This window comes from Magnolia sinica, chromosome 3 (assembly GCF_029962835.1).
Source record: "Magnolia sinica isolate HGM2019 chromosome 3, MsV1, whole genome shotgun sequence".
NCBI classification, from domain to species: domain Eukaryota; kingdom Viridiplantae; phylum Streptophyta; class Magnoliopsida; order Magnoliales; family Magnoliaceae; genus Magnolia; species Magnolia sinica.
This window is the reverse complement of record NC_080575.1, coordinates 93426327-93432374: the sequence shown is the minus strand read 5'-3', so window position 1 is coordinate 93432374 and position 6048 is coordinate 93426327. Positions and strand designations below refer to the sequence as shown.

The following is a 6048-nucleotide window of genomic DNA, read 5'->3' as shown; positions in this document are numbered from 1 at the left end:
CTCATCGTCCAGCTCAGTCTAAGTGTCATTCAAATCTTGTTGAATACAAGAGGAAGACACCGCCATATTTCTTCTTCCCTGAGCGTAGCGGCCTGTTGCATGGTCCGAACCAACAATCGCCGCCAAGTCGTCCATTCGCTCAATCCTCTTTCCACGTAACCTTTCTGCTCTTCGATGTGACAACAATCAAGAAAGAGATTAGTTTAGTAAACATATTTTATACAATCCTGATTTGTAATATAAGGGGTTGTATGCAATGATTACCTTCAGGTACTCATCCTAGACCTCGTCAGGTGCGGTTACTACCATACACTCACTGTCCTAACCGAAACCACTTGCTGCCAACATGTCCTTCAAATCATTGTACTCACGTTTGTGATACCGCATTTGGTTTTGAACATTTTGCCAGTTCACCATAATTTGCGTCCTTCTAGACACCTCCGCAGCGACCTCATTATATGCTTCCTTCTTAAAACCGTTATCTGCTTTCCGGCTTATAGAGATATCTGTTCAAGCAAAGCGTCGAATAATATTTGATCCATGGTCCGTGTCCATTTGATTTTTGCCGCGCGTGATAGCGGCTCAGCAAGCGATTTAACAGTCTTCTCGTGTGGAGAGAATCTTGTTGACAGAACTAGAGTTCTTATTGGGGACTGTGTCGGAGTTTGTGTATCTCTTATAGAATAATCACACATGTCACCTAATGCGTGGATTAACAAACAATTAAAAACCAACTTACACAATAATGAAGTTCAATATTATACTAGCAACTATGTATTACTGAAAAAGCAATTAATCGTATTAAGCAAATATGTACGTAAAAAAAAAGACTTCATCTTGACTGTCTTCTCTCATATATGTGTGTGTGTGTGTGTGTGTGTATTTGCCAATCACATCAGTTAATGTATCTTTAAAATAAAAGGACCCTATGTAGTCCTATTATTTGTTTGCGTATCTGTCCACATTCGCTCCGTAATCTGATCTCAAACATTGATCCACGCAAATTTCTCCTATTGTGTCGCTTGCACTAGCCACTGCCGCTCATCCATTGTTGATACCTCATTTGGTGTAGGATTGCTCTCTGCATCCCCATAGTTATACCAGCATCCTCCAAATCTTGTCCAATTTCATCTTCTTAACGAATGAAATTATGTAGTATACAATAAGTTACTACAATCTTCACCTGGGTTTCAAACGGATATTGCGTAATGTCTTCAAGATAGGAAACCATTCCTTCATTACCCCAAAACAATGTTCAACTGCATTTCGTAATTACGCGTGTCGGTAATTGAACAACTTCTTCTTGTTTATGGGTGCTCTCCCGGTTCAATATTCGTGCAGGTGGTATTTTACACCACGATAAGGCGCCATGAACCCAGGTGAGTGAGTGTATCCTGCGTGACGACGAAATATTTTCCTACATTATGTAAGAGTTAGGGTGATGGGGGTTAGTGTGTTGAGAATGATGTTTAGGATGAAGAATATTGTATGTTATTTATGAAGAAACAATTACCGTTTGGTACAATTAGTGGATCATCACTTCAGGTCAGAGCATTATGTAGGACCTGTGCATCTGAAGCAAAACCCTCCCATCCAGCTAGCACATATAAGAATCTCATGTTAAAAGAACAAGCAGCAAGTACATTTTGAAACACGATACCCTTCCGGTTGCGAAATCTTGGGTATTAGGATGATTCCACATGAACGAAAATATGCGACCCGTCTATTGCACTAACACAATCCTATCGTTGATGACATCGAATTTCACTTATAAGATAATATGATAAATATTAGCTTATTTCAAAATCAAAACGGAAAATGGCGTCTCGTAACAAAAATGTTACCTGGAAATAAGTTTGCTAGTAAGGATTCGACTGAATCTCCGAGAGGGTCTCAGTACCCACCTGCTTAACAAAATCAGGGTACAAGGACACTATCACATTAAAGACATGATGAAAGTGATGACTTACCGTTTCACAAGAACGTATGAACCTGTGTCCTATTATATGATTACGCACGTTATGTCCCATGGTATGGAAGAAGATAACTACTTGCTCCTCAAGACTAACGTGTCGAGATCGCGTAGGTACGTTCTGTCATGCAGTACGTTACATAATGAGAAAAAACCTTGTCGTTTCATCCTCAATTGCATAAAACAATCACTGTCACTTGCACGCACGATTGAGTTTATAAACCTTGTTCGCTCGTCATCCCCTTGACACGCCGATTCTCCTAACATATAGTGACGACAATATTCACCAACAGCAGCTACGCATGGGGCCACAGCTTATACCACTATGGTCTCAGCTACTTCTTTATCGTCGCTATCCATCTCCTAAATCTCACATACACTTGCAGATACAAGATACTATATGATCACTTTTACTAGCCCTATGTAAAACTTCTAATTAATCACATAAACCCTGAGGAGGCCCCATAGAGTATAACGAAAAAGCTCAACAAATATACAGTGGGTATTGACAAATTGTATACCAACAATGAGTAAAGAGGTTAAAGCTCATAGGTTTTAACTGAAGTAAATTAAAAAATGAAAGTAGACCCACATACACACAGATATACAGAACAAACATTCGGAAGGTATACAATGATAGCCAATTGACCAGCATGGTGAATAACATCATTTCAGTAAAAGATGGCCCAACAATCATAAGGAATTGACTGATAGCCAATCAACATATATATATATATATCATGGAACAGTCAACTGTGATTCAAATTATACATCCACTAACATCATGTGTTTGTACAGCTTATAGCAAATTCATACACTTAGGTGGATCATGTCTTTGTTACATAATCAATTTGTTGTAACCAAACAATATATTTATATGCTTGAAAAAGAAGTCTAGCTTTTAATCTATCACACTTTTTCTTTTTAAATATTGAATTTGTAAAATTTCAATGATCAAGCAGCAAGTCTTTGATCATGACATGTTCTTGGCGGATGACATCATGGGAGAAGCTGGGAATGATATCCAGCCATTGGTCACAACAGCCACAGCATATGGAGACATATCCATGATAATATGCAAGTAGGGAAATGGTTGAAATCGAATGACAACGCGCTCATTAATGATAGTATCATCAACATTGTCAATGAGAAACAACAATAAATGCATGCCATCGCCCAAAACAGAAGAAAATAGGCCAAGTATGTCCAGCAAACTAACTGATGCAGGACAAACCTGGCCATCAGAACCAATCTCAGATGGACCCAAAAGCAGGCCGATTGAAGATCAGATTAGAAGAAACCATCCAATTGAACTATGGGAATCACTAATCCAATCGTACAACCCAAAAGCAAGAACCAATTGGTTCAAATCAGCTGATAGTATACCCTATATATGAATACAACAAAATAAAAGCCAAGCAGTTGTATTCCTATGAGGCTGACGCATGGCGACTTCAATTCTTTTATTTTTTGTCTCTAGTTTCCTTACTTAGATTACACTCTTTTATTTATTTTTATTTTTTTATTTTTTTGGCCCTTAAGAGAAGTTCCACACATTAAAAGTTGTGGTGTAGTACACAATATAGTCGGGGGAGAGAAAATTTGCATGTTTTGTGAGCTGGTGTCATCGGAAATGATGAAGACCAATGAGAATCGATGGCACAGGAATTCCCTGTGCTTTCAGCACAGATGATCCGCACTCATGCACAAATGTTATTGAACTTTTCCTTTTTCCTTCACTGCAACAATTTCTATTTCTTAATCCATAGTTAGTCCTTATTTTTTCCGATCTTATGAAACATGTTGATGATAAATGACACGAGCTTATATTGTCAATCAATCAACTATTATTATAGAGCTGTGTGTTTCAACTCTGAAGTCAATGGGTTCTAGAACCCATCTGGTGCATAGATGTGAGAGTGTGTGTGTATTTAACCCTTCAAAAAAAAAACTGTTATTATGGAGCTGTACATTATGAGACTTGGTGTTCCAGAACTTATTAATGTCATAATGGGATGGAGTTTAATATTGTAGCCTTCAAGGTTTCCACTAGGTTCCATTTTCTCAATTTGGATCCTACTGCTGCATTTCCATCAGGTTCCAGTATGTCAATTCTGGGTCCTATTGCAGCATTTCTATCAGGTTCCAGCTCGAAAATCTGGATCCTACTGCTGTTTTGCATCATTCTTCTCTAAGTATTAAGATGTTTGCATTTTTTTCTTCAAAATTGGAACCCAATCCCAAGTAACCTTAAGGCCATGTTTGGATACAGGGAATCAATGGGAAAAGAAAGGAAATGTAGAAGGTTTTTCTTTGACGTGACAATCTAGTTTACTTATTTAGATTACACGCTTTACATACACTGATTCTAAAATCTTGGGGGCTAAAAAAAAAAAAACATTCATCACAAGAAGAAAAGAAAACCCAAATGGAATTGCCAATAAACAGAGTCAAGTTCCAACCACAAAAACTCTGCGAAATTTTGCAGTTCCTGAACAGAATCATCACATGGACATCTAACAATTCAAAAAGAATCTCCACAATCAAAATCCAATTCTATGTGAATTACTATAATAACTAAAATATAATCAAAATGTTAAAAAAGTGTATGACAGTACCTGTGGCAAGTACATGATCTATATTATAATGTATGTTAAAAAAGTGTATCTATCTGTCAATGTTATAAATTAAAATCACAATGCATGAAAGCAGAATTCTCTTACCTGTGACAAGTACAGGATCTGTATTATACTCAATGAAATTAGATGATCACACAAAAAAATGCATCTAGTTTAGAAACTCAAATGCATCTACTTTAGAAACTCAAAAATGCTTCTAGTTCAATGACAATACCCTTCTGTATGCAGAAGGAACTATTCTAGAATAAAAAGATGTTGAGCCAACAAGTTCTCAGAAAGACAACCCATAGGGACATTAGCACAGAGCCAAGACAAAGACTACAAGGAACCACCACCAGCACCCTTGTTTGAGCCTTGTGAGCTCAAATCATGGTCATTTTGGAGGACTAGGATTGCAGTGTTCATTGCTACCTTCCTATTCCTCTACATCACCATCCTCACTATCATGGGTGTCAAAAGGGCACCTAACGTGTGTGCCAGTGTGGGAATTCAGGGTAATCCATCCACCTTTGGTGGCATGATCTTTGCCTTGGTCTACTGTATGGCTGGGATTTCAGGTGGACACAAACTCAGCTGTGACCTTTGGGCTGCTGCTGGCCAGGAAGCTGTCCCTGATAAGGGCTATTTTCTACATGGTGATGCAGTGCTTGGGAGCAATCTGTGGGGCTGGTGTGGCTAAAGGGTTCAGAAAGAACCGTTACCAGTTACTGGGTGGGGGAGCGAATGTTGTGAACCATGGCTACACCAAGGGAGATGGTTGATGTGCAGAGGTTATAGGCACCTTTGTGCTTGTTTACACTGTCTTCTCTGCTACTGATGCCAAGAGAAATGCCAGAGATTCTCTTGTGCCTATCCTTGCACCACTTCCAATTGGGTTTGCAGTGTTCCTGGTGCACTTGGCTACAATCCCCATCACTGGAACTAGCATCAACCCAACCAGGAGTCTTAGAGCTGCCATCATCTTCAACAAGGGCCATGCTTGGGATGATCATTGGATATTCTAGGTGGGCCCTTTCATTGGAGCAGCACCTGCTGCAGTGTACCATCAGATTGTGATAAAGGCAATCCCATTCAAAGCTAGATGCTAGATTCTCTATCATCATCATATCACTCTCTTCTTGGGTTTTCTTTCTTTTGAATTTTCCTTGTGTATTTTCTTTCATTTTGGATGGATGATGTGTGGTGTTGATGAAGAATGATGATTATATGGGGAAATTAAGAAGGTTGTGATGTCTACTTTGTTGCCAAAAGAGAAAAAAAAAACAATCAACTACTCTTTTTTCAAGAAAGTCATGGTTACAACCCATATGCAAGTTCATTAAAATCAATGAGTCACTTTCCAAGAAAGTCATGGTTATCACTCATCATCTTCCTGTCTACTAACATTAAAAAATAATATTTTGGTACATTCGCTAAGATTGCTTGCCTCTACAATGT

At 38.5% G+C, this 6048-nt stretch overlaps 1 pseudogene; it reads left to right on the top strand.

Moving 5' to 3' along the window:
* Positions 1 to 3987: 3987 nt before the first annotated feature.
* LOC131238974 (aquaporin PIP1-2-like) lies at positions 3988 to 5833 on the top strand (annotated as a pseudogene).
* Positions 5834 to 6048: the final 215 nt, after the last annotated feature.